This window comes from Poeciliopsis prolifica, unplaced genomic scaffold, assembly GCF_027474105.1.
Source record: "Poeciliopsis prolifica strain line A6 unplaced genomic scaffold, Auburn_PproV2 SCAFFOLD073, whole genome shotgun sequence".
Lineage (NCBI taxonomy): Eukaryota > Metazoa > Chordata > Actinopteri > Cyprinodontiformes > Poeciliidae > Poeciliopsis > Poeciliopsis prolifica.
Window position 1 is genome coordinate 515,001 of NW_026562448.1, and position 20,000 is coordinate 535,000.

General features: G+C 51.2%; 1 pseudogene; it reads left to right on the plus strand.

The window, feature by feature from the left end:
• LOC129352175 (FH1/FH2 domain-containing protein 1-like) overlaps positions 1 to 17,940 on the plus strand; it is a 26,711-nt pseudogene extending 8,771 nt beyond the window's left edge.
• The last annotated feature ends 2,060 nt before the right edge of the window (positions 17,941 to 20,000 follow it).

Consider the following 20,000-nt stretch of genomic DNA (forward strand, 5'->3'; position numbering starts at 1 on the left):
TGCAGCTCCTCCTGCAGCTGGTAGAGGGTGCACTCAGCACGGAGCATTCTCCTTCTGCTGCTCCTCCAGCTGAACAGCTCCACCTGCTGGACGATGAGCTCAGCAGCTGCAGGATACGATCTGCAGTCTGGTGGAGGGCAGAGGTCATCCTGGAGCTGCTGCCTTCCAGAATGAACTCAGGGAAAACCCTCTTGACATGATGATGATGATGAAGATGGTCTGTGTGTCCAGGACGATAAGGATCTGGTCCCAGAGTTTGTAGCGTCTGAAGGCTTGGCGTGTTTCATCAAGGTTGGAGCCGAAGCCGACCACAACTACCAGAACTACATCCTGAGAGGTAAGGCTCCACCCTGAGACGTGGCTCCCACTCCTGGCAAAAATACTCAGTTTTCCATACCAAATCCAATTTACAGGTTTAATTGATTTTAATTCTTGTTTTCTCTTCTAAAAATACATTCTAAAAAAGCCCAACCTGTGAGTTGTCTAAGTATTGCATCCAGACTATTAGAAGTTTTCTTTAATTGAAAATTACGATGAACTTGTAGAGTAGCGAGCAGCTCAGTGTGATTCTTTCTTTGTTTCAAAGTTTCTGCTGACGATAACCTGATGCTAACTCAAAAGATGAAGGATTTTCTTATCTGTAAAACTAAAATGACTCCATAAGATCCGCAGCATTCCTCATTTTAATGGAACGTTTTTCATTTTCTCTTTAAAACTCATTAAATTATTAATTAATTCTCGTTACATTCCAACTTTATTCTTGTGATTTAAAGAATAAATAAATCAAGCTCCACATAATCAGAAGCTGTAAAACACAGCAAGCCCTCAGCGTGATGACATCACGCTGAATTACAGAAACCAAAGAAGCGCATTGGTGGGGAAAACAGATTCATGACTTCATTCATTTACCAATGTGTGTCCCAGGCGTGTTTCAGAGATGGAAACTTTTCCAAATGTCTCTGCTGTCGTATTTGGTTCTGATCCAAATGGATCGCTGTTTTAGTCTCGGTCAGACAGCGTCCTCGTCCCACAGGACGGAAACTTTGCTCTTCACACGTCCAGAGAAGCCGCAGAGTGCAGCCTCAGATTATAGCCTAGAGGCTGGGACCGTGGAGACTCATCTGTCTTCCTGTCTGTCCCTCATCCCCCACCATCCAGCTCTCAGCCAGATCATGCTGTTTGTGGACGGGATGAACGGCGTGATCCACCACACAGAGACGCTGCAGTGGCTCTACACGCTGACAGGAAGTGTGGTGAGTCAGAACCCAAAATCAACCTGAGACACCTGATCAGCAGGGTGGTGGTGCCCCTGCTGGTCAGACAGTGACTCTCCTTCTGCCTCCAGTCTCGTCTGCTGGTGAAAACGGCTCTGAAGCTCCTCATCGTCTTTGTGGAGTACGCCGAGTCCAACAGTCCTCTGCTGATCAGCGCCGTGACAACGGTGGACTCAAAGAGAGGTACACACAATACACAGAGAGGTACACACACAATACACAGAGAGGTACACACACAATACACAGAGAGGTACACACACAATACACAGAAAGGTACACACACAATACACAGAGAGGTACACACACAATACACAGAGAGGTACACACACAATACACAGAGAGGTACACACAAAATACACAGAGGTACACACACAATACACAGAGAGGTACACACACACAATACACAGAGGTACACACACACAATACACAGAGAGGTACACACACAATACACAGAGAGGTACACACACACAATACACAGAGAGGTACACACACACAATACACAGAGAGGTACACACACAATACACAGAGAGGTACACACACAATACACAGAGAGGTACACACACAAAAATACACAGAAAGGTACACACACAATACACAGAGAGGTACACACAATACACAGAGAGGTACACACAAAATACACAGAGAGGTACACACACAATACACAGAGAGGTACACACACACAATACACAGAGGTACACACAATACACAGAAAGGTACACACACAATACACAGAGAGGTACACACACAATACACAGAGAGGTACACACACAATACACAGAGGTACACACACAATACAGAGAGGTACACACACACAATACACACAATACAGAGGTACACACACACACAATACACACACACAATACACAGAGAGGTACACACACACAATACACAGAGAGGTACACACACAATACACAGAGAGGTACACACACACAATACACAGAGAGGTACACACACACAAAATACACAGAAAGGTACACACACAACAACACAGAGAGGACACACACACAAACAGAGAGGTACACACACAATACACAGAGAGGTACACACACACAATATACAGAGAGGTACACACAATACACAGAGAGGTACACACACAAATACAGAACACACACACACAAATACACACAATACACACACAATACACAGAGGTACACACACACAATAGACACACACACAATACACAGAGAGGTACACACACAATACACAGAGAGGTACACACACACAATACACAGAGAGGTACACACACAATACACAGAGAGGTACACACACAAATACACAGAGAGGTACACACACAATACACAGAGAGGTACACACACACAATACACAGAGAGGTACACACACAATACACAGAGAGGTACACACACAATACACAGAGAGGTACACACACACAATACACAGAGAGGTACACACACAATACACAGAGAGGTACACACACACAATACACAGAGAGGTACACACACACAATACACAGAGGTACACACACAATACACAGAGAGGTACACACACACAATACACAGAGAGGTACACACACAATACACAGAGAGGTACACACACAATACACAGAGAGGTACACACACATACACAGAGAGGTACACACACAATACACAGAGAGGTACACACACACAATACACACAGAGAGGTACACACACACAATACACAGAGAGGTACACAACACAATACACAGAGAGGTACACACACAATACACAGAGAGGTACACACACAATACACAGAGAGGTACACACACAATACACACAGAGAGGTACACACACAATACACAGAGAGGTACACACACAATAACAGAGAGGTACACACACAATACACAGAGAGGTACACACACAATACACAGAGAGGTACACACACAATACACAGAGAGGTACACACACAATACACAGAGAGGTACACACACACACAATACACAGAGAGGTACACACACAATACACAGAGGTATACACACACAATACACAGAGAGGTACACACACACACATACACAGAGAGGTACACACACAATACACAGAGAGGTACACACACAATACACAGAGAGGTACACACACAATACACAGAGAGGTACACACACAATACACAGAGAGGTACACACACAATACACAGAGAGGTACACACACAATACACAGAGAGGTACACACACAATACACAGAGAGGTACACACACACAAGACTCCAACCAGCACACCTGGGACAACCATCCCTGTTGCTATGGTTACCACTGTGTGCTGCAGGTGTGAAGCCCTGGACGAACCTGATGGACGTTCTGGAGGAGAAGAACGGCGCTGACACAGAGCTGCTGGTATTCACCATGACGCTCATCAACAAGGTACCGTCCTGACCCGGACCAGAACCGTCAGAAAGCAGAACCAGAACCAGCCTCTGTCGGCTCATTCCCTGTGTGGTTCCGGTCCAGATTCTGGCGGCGCTGCCGGACCAGGACTCGTTCTACGACGTGACAGACTGCTTGGAGCGTCTGGGTATGGAGGCTGTGGTCCGAAAACACCTGAGCAGCAAGGGGGCGGAGCCTGACCTCAAGGCCCAGTTCTCCACCTATGAGGTACCATTGCTGAGGTCACGTGACGGTTCCACTTCCTGTCCGCCGACACGGCGCCCCCTGCTGTCCTCATGTGTCTCCCGTCCTCCAGGCGGCTCTGCGGCATGAGGACGGAGATGTGGATGACTCCGCCCCCCTCCTCCGAAAGGAGAGAGAAAGATGGCCGCCGGCGACCAGGAGGGCAGGAGGAGCCGCCACTCCAGTCAGAACCTGCCAGACTTGCTGTCCCCCCCACCCGTCCACGCCTGTCCTCTCCCCGTCCTCCACCATATCCTCGCCCACGCTGGACAGCACCGCCTCGTCCCCGCTGTCCTCTGAACCCGGAAGCTCCGCCTCCAGCCCCTCCGGGTCCCCTTGGGGCTCGCCGCTGCCCCCCCACTCTGGACCCGGCAGCGATGCGTCCACCGAGCTGGGGACGAAGACGCCGTCCAGCCCGTGAGTCCACAGACCGGCACAGGTGCTGTTGGGTTGTCTCTGTCCAGCTGTTTTGGACCATGTTCTGGTTCTGTCCCAGGATGGAGACAGAACCAGTCAGGAAAATTGTTTGTCCTCCATGTTTGATAGCATACCAGTTCAGACCTGCACCGTTGCCAGGGCAACCCACTACCGGGTCGCGCTCAGGTCCGGGTCTAAGCCTCAGCCCGTCTCTGGGTCCGGCACCGGGTCCTCGGGTTCTGAGCAGGACCCGGTCCGTCCTCTCACGCTGGACATGCTGGTTTTAGTTTTGAGTTTTTAAATACTTTACAGGATTTAAAAAGGACAAAAATTGTGTTGCGATTATGTTGACATGGATTAAGTAACCAATCTACAGAAATCATTTTCTAAAAGTTCATTCGCCGTTTTCTGTCACGGGCTGCTGTGATTGGCCGACAGCTGACCAACTGGTTGTTCTCACAGAAAGGCTGGAAAAAACGAAGGATGTTTAGTTTTACGCTTTAGTTTGTTTTACAAACGCATACTGTAATTACTGATGTTATTTCAAAGAACAAAATCGTTTTTTCAGTTTCAGTTCTTATCTTGTCAGTTTTAGTAAACTATAATAGCTATAGTTACTATAGTTCTGGTTCCTCTCGGTCCGGTCCATCATCATGTTCCTGATAGGTGGACCAGAAGTTACCTGGAACACCAGGTGTCTCGCCAGTCCTCTGTCTCTGGGTGTCCTCCTGTTGGTCTCTGTCCTCTGTCTCCTCTAATCCTCCATCTTTCCCCCTCTCGCCTCTGTGTCTCTGCGGTTGCACCCATCGGCCACCAGGAGTCGCTCTTTTCTCAGCCACCACATGTCGGCTCTGGGTCTGGGCAGGAAGTCCCGCCTCTTCTCTAAAACCCGCTCCATCTCTGAGGAGCCTGGCTGCAGGTCAGTACCTTCCAACTGACCAACTATCAGCAGGCCCTGCAGCGCCCCCTGCAGGCTGAGCAGATATCGCAGCTCAGTAAAAAGTGAGAAGTTGATCCTGCAGGGGGCGCTGGAGGGCAAATCTCACACACACAGGGATTTTTCTTCTGGGTGTGTGACGAGGTTTAGTGCGTTTTATCGGACTGGGTCGAGTCCTGAGAGGTTCTGTTCAGGTTTTATTTATTTAAAATCAGGTTTTAATCAGGAAACAGCAAAAAAAAACTGAACCAGACAGCAGCAGCAGATCTGGCAGTAACCAAGTCTAGAACGCAAAGTCTTCATCATCTCTTCATGTGCTTGGCTCAGTCTCTCTCTCTCTCTCTCTCTGTGTGTGTGTGTGTGTGTGTGTGTGTGTGTGTGTGTGTGTGTGTGTGTGTGTGTGTGTGTGTGTGTGTGTGTGTGTGTGTGTGTGTGTGTGTGTGTGTGTGTGTGTGTGTGTGTGCGTGCGTGCGTGCTACAGCTCATCTCCATCGGATCCGTCCCAGCAGAACTCAGATCAGCTGGTCAAAGCAGAGTCCAAACCTCGTCAGAAGTGAGTAAACCGACATCAGGTTAAGTCCTGACTGGTTTCGAACTGGTGGGACTGGAGTCCTCCCAGTTTCTCTCTCTGAAATTACTTGGAGAAATCGTCTTCCAGATCAGCTCTTTGTCCTCTCTGGAATAATCTTGGATAAATTTGAGATTTTTTGATTCTTGGATTTTTCTTTGGATCGGTTCTGTTGGTCCAGATTTTTCTGTTGCTCGGTTCAACAGAACCGTCAATAGAACAGAACGGTTCTGTTGACGGCTCTTGCCTATTTTCAGCTTTTTTTCTGAAACTGTCCTCCTCTTTCTCTCGATCTATGGTTATAGATTTTGTCCTGATTTTTTTGGGAAGTTTTTAATTCTAGGAAAATATTTTGGAATGTTTCAGAACATTTGACAAACTCCATGTCTGCTTAATTTCTTAAAGATTTTCTGGGATCCTCTGTAAACTTATTTCTTTTCTGGAACTATTTGTTGATTTTATTTTTAAATTTTTATCATCAAATTAAACGTTTTGTCTCTAGGCAGTGGTGGGCATTCTGTTCTGCTGATATCTGAGCTAATTAGCTTAGCACTTTAGCATTTTTGATAACTTTGAAAACATGTAGCACGCTCAGCTACACCTAAATGAATTTTTTCAGATAAAACCTAAAGTGCTAATTGGCTGCGTGTTTTCTGAATGTTTGGCAGAAGAAAATCAAGTCGAAACAAACACTAAATTAAACCCCAGCATGTTCTTTTGTATTTTGCCTAGGTATTTTAAAGATGTTAAGAAATGGAAGTTTCTCAACTTCACAGAATGTTGACGAATAATTTCCTCATTATTTTTAGGTTACGATGGTCAAGAATTTCAAATTAAATATTGTGCTTTAATTGTTCTGTATCTTTTTAAGTATTTCTGTAAATGCGGCCAGGCACCAAGAATAACAATAATAATTTTTTCTCTGAATTGAAACAGTTTTTTCTCTGATCAGAGATGTTTAGGAGCAAACAGCTTCAGCGATGATTTGAGCCATCTTTCCGGAGGAACGTATCAGATTTAAGGGATTTTTTTATTTTTTATTTTTCATTTTTGTGGTCAGAGTTCTGGCACTAATTGTCCTCCGTAAAAATTAATGAATTTATTATTGTAGATATTAAAATGTCTTGGAATGAAATAGTTATTTTTTTATATGGATTAAAAGTTTGACAGTTGGCTCCGCCCCCAGCATCAGTTCAGCCAATCACAGAGCTTCCTGCAGCAGCGTCTCTCGCCCCTCTCTCTCCGTCAGTGTTTTAACGGTTTCTCCTCCTCCTCTCCTCTTCCTCTCCTCCGTTCTGTGCGTCCGTTCCCTCGTTCCTCCAGCTCGCTGGAGGCTGAGCAGGAAGTCTTCTGGTGAGTATTCTTCATCCTCCTCCTCTTCCTCGTGGCGCTCAGCTGCATAGATCCTCTGGTTTCAGGTCCAGTTCAGGTCCAGTTCAGGTGTTACCACCTTAACTCTGGAATCAGAAACGTTTCAAACCTTTTGGACCCGACTAATCCACCTTCGGTTCTGTCTCATGCTGTTCTTCTTCCATCTTAGTTTTTGCTGTGATTCGGTTCTGATCCGGTGGGGGCAGAACCTCCGGGTACAGTTCCTCTTGTCTGGGTTCTGTGGGTCTGTGAGGAGTTTGTCATGCAGCTGAGTCGGTTCTGTCGGGTCGGGTCCGGCTGTGTGTGTGTGTGTCGTGTCTCTGCAGCCCAGAGGACTTTGATGTGAATCTGAACAAGCCGGTTCTGAAGAAGTTCCAGTAAGTACCGCCGCAGCCCCACTGCATGCTGGAGCTGCAGGGAGGCCTGCGGTTCTGGTGGGCCTTGCACGGTGTGGTTCTGATTCTGGTGACGGTTGGGTTCACAGGAAGCGGATCATTTTCCCTAACACTGTAAAAACACAAAGTCTGTTTGGTTCAGTTTCTACAGAAATGACCTAAAAACTGATAAGCAGATTCTGGAGATTAAATCAATAAATAATATTGATTAAAAGTTGCGGCTTCTTTGGCATCAGGAAAACGTTTTACTATGAGTGAATGATGTGGAACTTTTTATTGATTATTGATTTGATATATGAATAGTTATCAGTGAATTTATCTCATTTCTGGTGAGACTGAAATCGGACCAAATCATTCGTGTGTGTGTGTCCTAAACTGGATCGGAACCGGACCGAAGCCACATTCAGAACCGCCACTGCAGAGTGCTGGAGGAAAGGTTCTGGGTTCTGTTCAGCTGGCTGATTGGATCAGCTGAACCCAACAGAACCGGGTCAGGAACGTCTGGGTCCAGTCTGACTGCGCCTATCAGACTGATGGTGGTGGTGGGTCGGTTCTGGAGTCAGTGTCGGGTTGATTCTGGTTCGGTTGCAGTGACGATCCAATCTGATTTGCTGTCGTGTTCTGGACTCAAACCGACAGCGTGACCTTTGACCTGCAGGAGCTCGAGGGCCCTCCTGAGGTCATGTGATCCCGCCCATCAGGTCAGCCGATCAGACAGCAGAGTAAGCTCGGTTCTGATCGGTTCTGGAGCAAGTGGACCTGACGGCTCTGTTTCCACCCTGCAGCCGTTCACTGGAGGCTGGGTTTGATTGGGATGAGTGATGCTGCGGGCTGTCACAGCCTCAGAGGGAATCGTCATAGCAACCATCATCAGGGTTGCTTCCTTCCTGTTTCTGATGTTGGTCTAGATCAGGGTGTCAACATCCAGTCCAGGTGGGACGGCGTCCTGCAACCTTTAGATGAGCCTCTGCAGCACATGAATACAATAATTAGGTAATTAAGGCTCTGGAGATCCAGGAGGAGGTAATTAAGCCATTTCATCCCAGTGTTTTGTACCTGAGGCACATCGAAAAACTGCAGGACAGCGTCCCTAAGGACTGGAGTTTGACACCCCTGGTCCAGATGGTTCTGAAGTGAGTCCGGTCCAGATGGTTCATCCACCTGGCTAAAACTCACTGGCAGCTCCTCCTTTAGCCGACCAGCTGAATCCTGATCAGCTGAGAGGAGTTCTGGACACACTGGACCGGTGTCGGTTCTGGAGATCCGAAACTGGAGTATCACAGATCCTTCAGCTCAGTTCAGAAAACCAATCAAAACATTAAAAATCTAAGTAGATCCAGACTGTTGGCTTGAGTCCCACCTGGTTTCAAGTGGTCCCACCTGGTCTCACCTGTCCCACCCGGTCTCATCTGGTCTCACCGGGTCCCACCTGGTCTCACGTTGTCCCACCTGGTCTCACCTGGTTTCAAGTGGTCCCACCTGGTCTCACGTTGTCCCACCTGGTCTCACCTGGTCCCACCTGGTTTCAAGTGGTCCCACCTGGTCTCACGTTGTCCCACCTGGTCTCACCTGGTTTCAAGTGGTCCCACCTGGTCTCACCTGGTTTCAAGTGGTCCCACCTGGTCTCACCTGTCCCACCTGGTCTCACCCGGTCTCATCTGGTCTCACCTATTCCCACCTGGTCTCACGTGGTCCCACGTTGTCCCACCTGGTCTCACGTTGTCCCACCTGGTCTCACCTGGTCTCACCTGGTCCCACCTGGTCTCATCTGTCCCACCTGGTCTCATCTGTCCCACCTGGTCTCATCTGGTCCCACCTGGTCTCATCTGGTCCCACCTGGTCTCATCTGGTCCCACCTGGTCTCATCTGGTCCCACCTGGTCTCACGTGGTCCCACCTGGTCTCATCTGTCCCACCTGGTCTCATCTGGTCCCACTTGGTCTCATCTGTCCCACCTGGTCTCACCTGGTCTCACGTGGTCCCACCTGGTCTCATCTGTCCCACCTGGTCTCATCTGGTCCCACCTGGTCTCATCTGGTCTCACCTGGTCCCACCTGGTCTCACGTGGTCCCACCTGGTCTCATCTGTCCCACCTGGTCTCACGTGGTCCCACCTGGTCTCATCTGGTGTCACCTGGTCTCATCTGGTCCCACCTGGTCTCACCTGGTCTCACGTGGTCCCACCTGGTCTCATCTGTCCCACCTGGTCTCATCTGGTCCCACCTGGTCTCACGTGGTCCCACCTGGTCTCATCTGGTCCCACCTGGTCTCATCTGTCCCACCTGGTCTCATCTGGTCCCACCTGGTCTCATCTGTCCCACCTGGTCTCATCTGGTCCCACCTGGTCTCACCTGGTCTCATCTGGTCTCACCTGGTCTCACGTGGTCCCACCTGGTCTTCTTCTCTCACAGAGGTCCCTTCCTGCGCAGCCTGGCAGCCACTAACTGGGACAAGAGCAGGAGAAGTAAACACCTGAGTGTTCCCCAGTTGTCCCTGTGTGATGATGTCATCAGTCCATGCCCTGAGTCCAGCGCCGGTGCAGCACCTGAGCAACCCGGTAAGTATGACCCGGTTCTGAAGCTGCCGTGTTCAGCCTGCAGACGGATGTGCCTGAATGTTGGGAGTAATCTGGATGATTTCTGTTTCTTCAGTCTCGACATCCAGCAGTTTGGAGACAAACGGAGCCTCAGACTCCCGGAATGATCCAGGTGAGAAACTACTGTACCCACGATGCCCTGCAGCCTGCTGCAGACCCACATCTAGATGGGAATCCTCATCATTTCTACGATGATGGCCTGGTGCTTTGTCCAACATTGAGAACCTTTAAATGACTTAACTTCTGTGAAATGAGTTTTTCCAGGTGAATTCTGAACGGCTAATCTAGCTGGCGGCTTTGTAAACTTCAGTTGAATAAATACAGAGTTAGCAAAACTCAACAACCTTTGACCTGAAACCACAAAGAATCCTTTTCTGAAGCGCCGGAGTGTAATGTCAGGTTTGGCCTTTGGAGGGCGATGTAACACATTGAGTTAAGGTGGGTAGCACCATGGTTAAAGTTAGCACTTTAGCATTAGCTTCTGCTGTTGATGCAAATGCTTATGCTCATCACTTTAGCAGCTAGCATGTTAGTTAGCGGTGGCTACCACTGGCTCCTAACGGTTCTGATTCTGACCAGAACTCGGCTTCGGGAGGTCGGTACTGTCCCTGCAAGTGGACACGTGTGTGTGTGTGTGTGTGTGTGTGTGTGTGTGTGTGTGTGTTTGTGTGTGTGTGTGTGTGTGTGTGTGTGTGTGTGTGTGTGTGTGTGTGTGTGTGTGTGAAGCTCTCTGATGGATGTTGGTGATGCTCATCATGTTTGCAGCGGTTCCTGTGCAGCGGCAGTGCAGCACCCTGTCTGATGACACCATGTTGGTTCTGGACATGATGTATTCCAACTCCTCTACCGCAGTGCCCTCGACTCCGACTGATGATGCGTCTGGCTCCGCTAAGGAAGAAGAAGGCAGCTTCGCGCCCGGTGAGCCTGCGCAGGTTTCCAGGCTGCAGCAGATCCAGGCTTTATAGCCTGATGTGGATTCATGTTTTCTTCTTCTCTTTCCAGCAGCCGGTTCAGAAATTTGCAGCAAAGTGACGCCTCTGTTTGCTCTCCTCCAGGTGAAGATCTTTGTGGCCGTGTTTCGGAGCGACTGTCCGACTTCAGCTCACCATCGGTGGAGTCCGGCGCAGAGAGCAGCGCCCCCCAGAGGGCGGAGCTGGAATGCCTGAAGGGCTCGGCGCAGGCGGCCAGGGCCCGGCTGGCCGAGGAGCAGAAGGTACCGGTACTGGGTCAGATAGTGTCTGGGTCAGCTCAGCTGCGAATCAGGTCACTGAAGGGATCCATGACCGGCTCAGTGTGGCGGCCTAACTCTGCTTCATTATCCCTGTTGACATGAAAGTTGTTTCTGTGATGCAGTAAAAACTCATTAATACGTCTTTTTTTATTTTTCACCTTTGGAGGTCGCCATTTTTTTTAACCTGTGCATTGCAGGAGCTAATGCCATTAGCAGAAGGTAAAATCATAAGGTGGAGCTAACACCTGAAGGAGGAGCTAACTCCACTAGCAGGAGCAAGAACTAACATAATTAGCTAGTGCTAAAACAATTAGCAAACTATATAAAGATGAACAAAGACAGTTTTGGTCAGATCATCTGATGTGGGTCAACATCTGGAGTTTATTGTGTCTGCTTATTTCCAGATGAGCAGCTTCACGTTCAAAACAGGCTGAAACGATTCAGTTCCTCGACTATTAAAACTCCTCTAGGAAAATGTATCTGCCTTGAAGCTTTGTTAGTTTATGTTTTATTGTTTAGCACCGTGTTCACAACATTAGCTTTACATGCAGCTTCCTCTGGGTTGAAGCTAAGAAGCTAAGTGTTAGCAGCTTGACGTCAGTGACTGATCACTGGATCCAAAAGGAAACGCCTCACCTTCGTATTTTGTGACTAAAGATGAAGTATATGTCCTTTTTTGTTTTGTTCCCCTGGGGCTCATGAACTACAGAACTGTTCCTGTTAGCTATACCAGACATGTGACCTGCAGATGATGAAGACCTGAATGCATGTTCAGAAACTCTGGTGCCTTTTCCTTTTTTTATTTTATTTTATTTTACAAACACCACCCAGTTCTTGTATAATTCCTGCCACATCACTGACAATGCATCACTGCCAGGATGCATTGCTGTGTTGCAGTTCTGTGTGAGGAAGCGGGCTGACTGTGTCCGTCTCCCATCAGAACCGTTTGGTCCGGCAGCAGAGCGGCGTGAGGGCGGATCCTGCGGCGCGGCGCCTGGAGTCCATAAACTCTGTGGGTCCGGCGGACGCCTGGGATCAGCTGCAGCCCAGCGGCGCCGACCTGAAGATCAAAGACCTGGACTTCTCCGACCTGCTGGAGGACGAGGACATCGACGTCCTGGACATGGACACCAACTCCTCCTCTTCTTCCCATTTCTCAGGCATCCCTCCTCCCCCGCCGCCGCCACCAGGAGGCGCTGCTCCCCCGCCTCCTCCTCCGCCCCCTCCAGGCGTCCCCCCGGCTCCGCCCCCTCCAGGCGTCCCCCCGGCTCCGCCCCCTCCAGGCGTCCCCCCGGCTCCGCCCCCTCCAGGCGTCCCCCCGGCTCCGCCCCCTCCAGGCGTCCCCCCGGCTCCGCCCCCTCTGAGCGGCGGGTCGGGCCTGACGAAGAAGAAGAAGACAGTGAAGCTGTTCTGGAAGGAGCTGAAGCAGGCGGAGAGCCAGCAGAAATGTCACTTTGGCCGCGGGACGGTGTGGGCATCGCTGGACAAGGTGGAGGTGGACACGGCGCGCCTGGAGACGCTGTTCGAGTCCAAGTCCAAGGAACTGCCGGTCACCAAGGTAACCAGCTAACCCCCCCCTCAGGACAGAACAGTCCGGTTTCCTAATTGTCCCTAACGTGTCTCTAATGTCTCCCCTGCAGAAGGGACCAGAACCCAAGAAGTCTCTGGTTCTGGACCCAAAGCGGAGCAACGCCATCAACATCGGCCTGACCGTCCTTCCTGCCGTCCACGTCATCAAGAACGCCATCCTGAGCTTCGACGAGTACGCCATCAGCAAAGAGGGCGTGGAGGTACGCAGCGCTGCCGGACCGGTGCTCTGGTCCTCTGACCCGTTTGGGCCGGTACGGACCTCACGGCCTCTTTGTTGTGAGCAGAAGATCCTGACGATGATCCCGACTGAGGAGGAGAAGCAGAAGATCCAGGAGGCCCGCTGGTGAACCCCGACCTGCCGCTGGGAACCGCAGAGCAGTTCCTGCTCACCCTGGCCTCCATCAGTGCCCTGAACCCCCCGCCTGCAGCTCTGGGCCTTCAAGCTCAACTATGAGGTTCTAGAGAAGGTGAGTGCACGGCTCTGGTTCCGCTGCGGGTTCCGCCCCCCAGTTCCGGTTCCGCTGACGCGCTGTCGCCCCTGCAGGAGATCGCGGAGCCTCTGTTCGACCTGAAGCTGGGCATGGAGCAGCTGGCATCCAATCAGACGTTCAGGAGGATCCTCGCCACGCTGCTCGCCATCGGCAACTTCCTCAACAGCTCCAACGTGAGAAACAAGCGTCCCGGAAACATCCCAGTCCGCTCCCAGTCTCACCAGTGCGGCTCTTCTCTGTTTCAGGCCAAAGGCTTCGAGCTGAGTTACCTGGAGAAGGTGGTGAGGTGAAGACACCGTCCACCGCCACTCGCTGCTGCACCACACCTGCAGCCTGCTGGAGGACAATTACCCACAATCCTCTGACGTCTACTCCGAGATCCCCGCCATCACCCGCTCCGCAAAGTACGGCCTCACCTGTCCCATCTTCACCTGTTCACATCCATTCATGTCACTGCTCATTACGTCACCGCTCACCGCTCATGATGACGTCACCGCTGATGATGAATGTCCACCGCTCATTATGATGTGTCACCGCTCATTATGACGTCACCGCTCATTATGACGTCCGCTCATGATGATGTCACCGCTCGTCCTCGTGTCTCCTGTTTTGCTCCAGGTGGACTTTGACCTGCTCGCAGAAAACCTGGTCCTGCTGGAGAGGCGCTGCAAGGCATCATGGGAGAACCTGAAGCTGGTGGCCAAGCATGAGAGCAAGGCGGTTCTGAAGAACAAGATGACGGAGTTCCTCAGGGACTGCACCCAGAGGATCAAGATCCTGAAGGTCGTCCACAGGAGGGTCATCAACAGGTAGGGAGCGTGGCGCCAACCCGTCCGTCCCCGGAGACGGCGTGGACGGGTGTGGACTGACGTGTCCCCTGCAGGTTCCACTCCTTCCTGCTGTTCCTGGGTCAGCCGTCCTTCTCCGTCCGAGACGTGAAGGTCACCAGCTTCTGCCGCATCATCAGCGAGTTCGCTCTGGAGTACCGCACCACCCGCGAACGCGTCCTCACCATCAGACGCAAACGCACCATCAAGAGAGCGGAACAAGACCCGGGGCATGCTGATCACCCAGGTAACGTTCCGGGGTCAGAGGTCAAGGGTCAGGAGGCGTTTCTGCTAAGTTTGATCCACAGCAGCTGGATCAGCGCTTCCTGTTCCTACAGTGCAGATACAGCAGGGGGCGCTGCTGCACAGAAATACCTGGAAGCGGTGATGCAGCAGAAGAAAAGTGTTTATTTTTCTGAACTTCCTGGGAATCGCCTCCAGGTTTCAGGCCTCCTCTCATCTTTTTCCCGCAGACGGAAAAGTTTTCCGGCGTTCCTGTTGCGGACGGCGTCTCGCCCGTCTCCATGGCAACAGACCCCAGCTCTGATCAGGAGGAGGAGCATGAAACCATGACGACCGTGCTGACCAGCAGCTGCAGCAGCTGCAGCAGACCGTTCATCCTGCAGGCCTGCGGCGCTCCAGAGCCGTCCGCAGTGAGTACCGCAGAACCCCGGTCTGGTTCTGGGTCTGGGTCTGGGTCTGGGTCTGGGTCTGGGTCTGGGTCTGGTCTGGTTCTGGTTCTGGGTCTGGTTGGGTCTGGTTCTGGGTCTGGTTCTGGGTCTGGGTCTGGTTCTGGTTCTGGGTCTGGGTCTGGTTCTGGGTCTGGTTCTGGTTCTGGTTCTGGGTCTGGTTCTGGGTCTGGGTCTGGTTCTGGTTCTGGGTCTGGTTCTGGTTCTGGGTCTGGTTCTGGTTCTGGGTCTGGTTCTGGGTCTGGTTCTGGTTCTGGGTCTGGGTCTGGGTCTGTCTGGTTCTGGTTCTGGTTCTGGTTCTGGTTGGTTCTGGTTTGGTTCTGGGTCTGGTTCTGGTTCTCTGGGTCTGGTTCTGGGTCTGGTTCTGGTTCTGGGTCTGGTTCTGGTTCTGGGTCTGGTTTGGTTCTGGGTCTGGTTCTGGGTCTGGGTCTGGTTCTGGGTCTGGTTCTGGGTCTGGGTCTGGTTCTGGGTCTGGTCTGGGTCTGGGTCTGGTCTGGGTCTGGTTCTGGGTCTGGTCTGGTTCTGGTCTGGTCTGGGTCTGGGTCTGGTTCTGGGTCTGGTTCTGGGTCTGGGTCTGGTTCTGGGTCTGGTCTGGTTGGGTCTGGGTCTGGGTCTGGTTCTGGGTCTGGGTCTGGGTCTGGTTCTGGTTCTGGTTCTGGGTCTGGTTGGTTCTGGGTCTGGTTGGTTCTGGGTCTGGTTCTGGGTCTGGTTCTGGGTCTGGTTCTGGGGTGGTTCTGGGTCTGGGTCTGGTTCTGGGTCTGGTTCTGGGTCTGGGTCTGGTTCTGGGTCTGGTTCTGGGTCTGGGTCTGGTTCTGGGTCTGGTTCTGGGTCTGGGTCTGGTTCTGGGTCTGGTTCTGGGTCTGGGTCTGGGTCTGGGTCTGGTTCTGGGTCTGGGTCTGGGTCTGGTTCTGGGTCTGGTTCTGGGTCTGGGTCTGGTTCTGGGTCTGGTTCTGGGTCTGGTTCTGGTTCTGGGTCTGGTTCTGGGTCTGGTTCTGGGTCTGGTTCTGGGTCTGGTTCTGGTTCTGGGTCTGGGTCTGGGTCTGGGTCTGGGTCTGGGTCTGGTTCTGGGTCTGGGTCTGGATCGGTTAATGTTCTGGTTCTGTTGCCTAGGTAACCGCTCTGCAAGTCCATCCACTCTGACTGTTGCTCGGGACGACGGGACCGGCTCTCAGGACGACGCCGCTGATGACATCATGGATCGACTGGTGAAGTCTGTGACCCATAACCGGTCGAACAGAACCGCCAGCCCAAGGACCCGCAAACGGTCCCGACTCAACAGGAAGTCCAGTGAGTCCAGACACTCCCAGGTTCTGCTGAGACTCGACAGAATCACTTCCCTTTCTATCATTAGCTGACGCTAACACCAGAGCTATAGTTAGCTGTAGCTAACGCTAAAGCTATAGTTCGCTGTAGCTAACACCAGAGCTATAGTTTGCTGTAGCTAACGCTAAAGGTATAGTTAGCTGTAGCTAACACCAGAGCTATAGTTAGCTGTAGCTAACGCTAAAGCTATAGTTAGCTGTAAATAACACCAGAGCTATAGTTAGCTGTAGCTAACACCAGAGCTATAGTTAGCTGTAGCTAATGCTACAGCTATAGTTAGCTGTAGCTAACGCTAAAGCTATAGTTAGCTGTAGATAACACCAGAGCTATAGTTAGCCGTAGCTAACGCTAAAGCTATAGTTAGCTGTAGATAACACCAGAGCTATAGTTAGCTGTAGCTAACACCAGAGCTATAGTTAGCTGTAGCTAATGCTACAGCTATAGTTAGCTGTAGCTAACGCTAAAGTTATAGTTAGCTGTAGATAACACCAGAGCTATAGTTAGCTGTAGCTAACACCAGAGCTATAGTTAGCTGTAGCTAATGCTACAGCTATAGTTAGCTGTAGCTAACGCTAAAGCTATAGTTAGCTGTAGCTAACACCAGAGCTATAGTTAGCTGTAGCTAACACCAGAGCTATAGTTAGCTGTAGCTAACACCAGAGCTATAGTTAGCTGTAGCTAACGCTAATGCTACACCAACATGCTGTGCGGTAAAGCTCGTTGGCATAGCGACGGGACGTCTAAGCTAACACTGGGTCAGTCCGGTTCTGGTTCTGTTTGAAACCAAACAGCAGCTCTGTTTCCCAAACAGCCGGTTTGGGAAACAATGTTTTCACTTCCTGACTAAATCCCGCTGAGCGGATTAGCGTCCGTCTGCTGGAAGTCACCAACCCACCATGTTGGAGTAACGGCCAGCAGAACCTTTCCCAGGTTCTGATGTTGGGCTCGGGTCTAGGGTTTCTCCTCCAGCTGAGGATTCATGACACCAGCAGCTGAAATGACCTCTGACCTGTTGAGGTTTTTACTTATGTGATGGAGATGAAAACGTCATGTTTCTGAGTTCTGACCCGTTTTCTCTGTGTGCTGCAGTGCGAAGGACCCTGAAGGGCGGATTGGACCTGGAGGCGGTCCAGGCTCTGGGTCTGCAGCCCAGCAAGTCGGGAGACAGAGTGTGACCTCGTGCCGACCTCCTGACCTGCTGCTGCTCCAGCGTTTATCTCCTCATCTGTTTGCAAATTAACCTTCAGTGTAGAGACAGGAGCTCAGACTGCGGATCAGAACCAGAACCAGAACTGATCTGTTTGCTCTTCACACCAGACCAGGACTTACCTGCTGCCTCGTTGGTTCTGATCCAGAAAGTCCTGTAGGTGGACGGCCCAGAAGAACATGGATCAGAACAAACTGCCTGAGATGAACTTCAGAACCGCCTGCAGCTTCTAGAGGCTTCAGTTAGCCAAGGTTCTGCTCAGGTTCTGTTGGTTCTGGACCTCTCACCTCCACACCATTCTTGTTCATCTGGTACCGACTACACACCTGCGACTACACAGTGTGATGTCACTGGGTTCTGGTGTGATGTCACTGGGTTCTGGTGTGATGAGATGTGAGGCTGAATGTTTTTCTGCTGTTAATAAAGATTTTCAAAAAAATTAGGCGTTCTGGTTCTGGTTCTTCCACCAGTAGAACCTCCCAGTTAGAACTCCAGTGGAGTGACATGTCGGCCCGGTTCTGGGTGTCTGTTCTTCTTGGACCCGACTCAGTCTCTCCAGAACCGCTTCAGCATAGGAACAGGAAGTGAGTCCATCAGTACTTCCTGTTTGTTTCACCTTCCTTTGAAGAGCTCAGCAGACCAACGGTTCTGTAAAGTTCAAAAGCTTCGCAGCTCAAATATTCAGTTGAAATATTAAACATCAAAAGTTATTTTATTCCTACATAACGTTTCCCGCGCTGCGCCATCCAACCGCATCCAACCGTCCAACTGCATCCATCCAACCAACCGTCCAACCGCATCCAACCATCCAACCGCATCCAACCATCCAACCGCATCCAACCATCCAACCGCATCCAACCGTCCAACCGCATCCAACCGTCCAACTGCATCCATCCAACCAACCGTCCAACCGCATCCAACCATCCAACCGCATCCAACCATCCAACAGCATCCAACCATCCAACCGCATCCAACCGCATCCAACCATCCAACCGCATCCAACCGTCCAACCGCATCCAACCGTCCAACTGCATCCATCCAACCAACCGTCCAACCGCATCCAACCATCCAACCGCATCCATCCGACCAACAGCATCCAACCGTCCAACAGCATCCAACCATCCAACCGCATCCAACCGTCCAACCGCATCCACCATCCAACCGCATCCATCCGACCAACCGCATCCAACCATCCAACAGCATCCAACCGTCCAACAGCATCCAACCAACAGCATCCAACCGTCCAACCGCATCCAACCATCCAACCGCATCCAACCATCCAACCGCATCCAACCATCCAACCGCATCCAACCATCCAACCGTCCAACCGCATCCAACCATCCAACCGCATCCAACCATCCAACCGCATCAAACCATCCAACCGCATCCAACCGTCCAACCGCATCCAACCATCCAACCGCATCCAACCATCCAACCGTCCAACCGCATCCAACCGTCCAACCGCATCCATCCAACCAACCGCATCCAACCGTCCAACCGCATCCAACCGTCCAACCGCATCCAACCGTCCAACCGCATCCAACCGTCCAACCGCATCCAACCGTCCAACCGCATCCAACCATCCAACCGCATCCAACCATCAACCGTCCAACCGTCCAACCGCATCCATCCAACCAACAGCATCCAACCGTCCAACCGCATCCAACCATCCAACCGTCCAACCGCATCCAACCATCCAACCGCATCCATCCGACCAACAGCATCCAACCGTCCAACCGCATCCAACCATCCAACCGCATCCAACCGCATCCAACCGTCCAACCATCCAACCATCCAACAGCATCCAACCGTCCAACCGCATCCAACCGTCCAACCGCATCCAACCATCCAACCGTCCAACCGCGTCCAACCGCATCCAACCATCCAACCGTCCAACCGTGTCCAACCGCATCCAACCAACCAACAGCATCCATCCAACCGCATCCAACCAACCAACAGCATCCATCCAACCGCATCCAACCAACCAACAGCATCCATCCAACCGCATCCAACCATCCAACCGCATCCAACCAACCAACAGCATCCAACCAACCAACAGCATCCAACCAACCAACAGCATCCAACCATCCAACAGCATCCATCCAACCGCATCCAACCGTCCAACAGCATCCAACCATCCACCAGCATCCAACCATCCAACAGCATCCAACCATCCAACAGCATCCAACCGTCCAACAGCATCCATCCAACCGCATCCAACCGTCCAACAGCATCCAACCATCCAACAGCATCCAACCATCCAACAGCATCCAACCATCCAACAGCATCCAACCGTCCAACAGCATCCAACCATCCAACAGCATCCATCCAACCGTCCAACAGCATCCAACCATCCAACAGCATCCATCCAACCGTCCAACAGCATCCAACCATCCAACAGCATCCATCCAACCGTCCAACAGCATCCAACCAACCAACAGCATCCAACCATCCAACAGCATCCATCCAACCGCATCCAACCGTCCAACAGCATCCAACCATCCACCAGCAT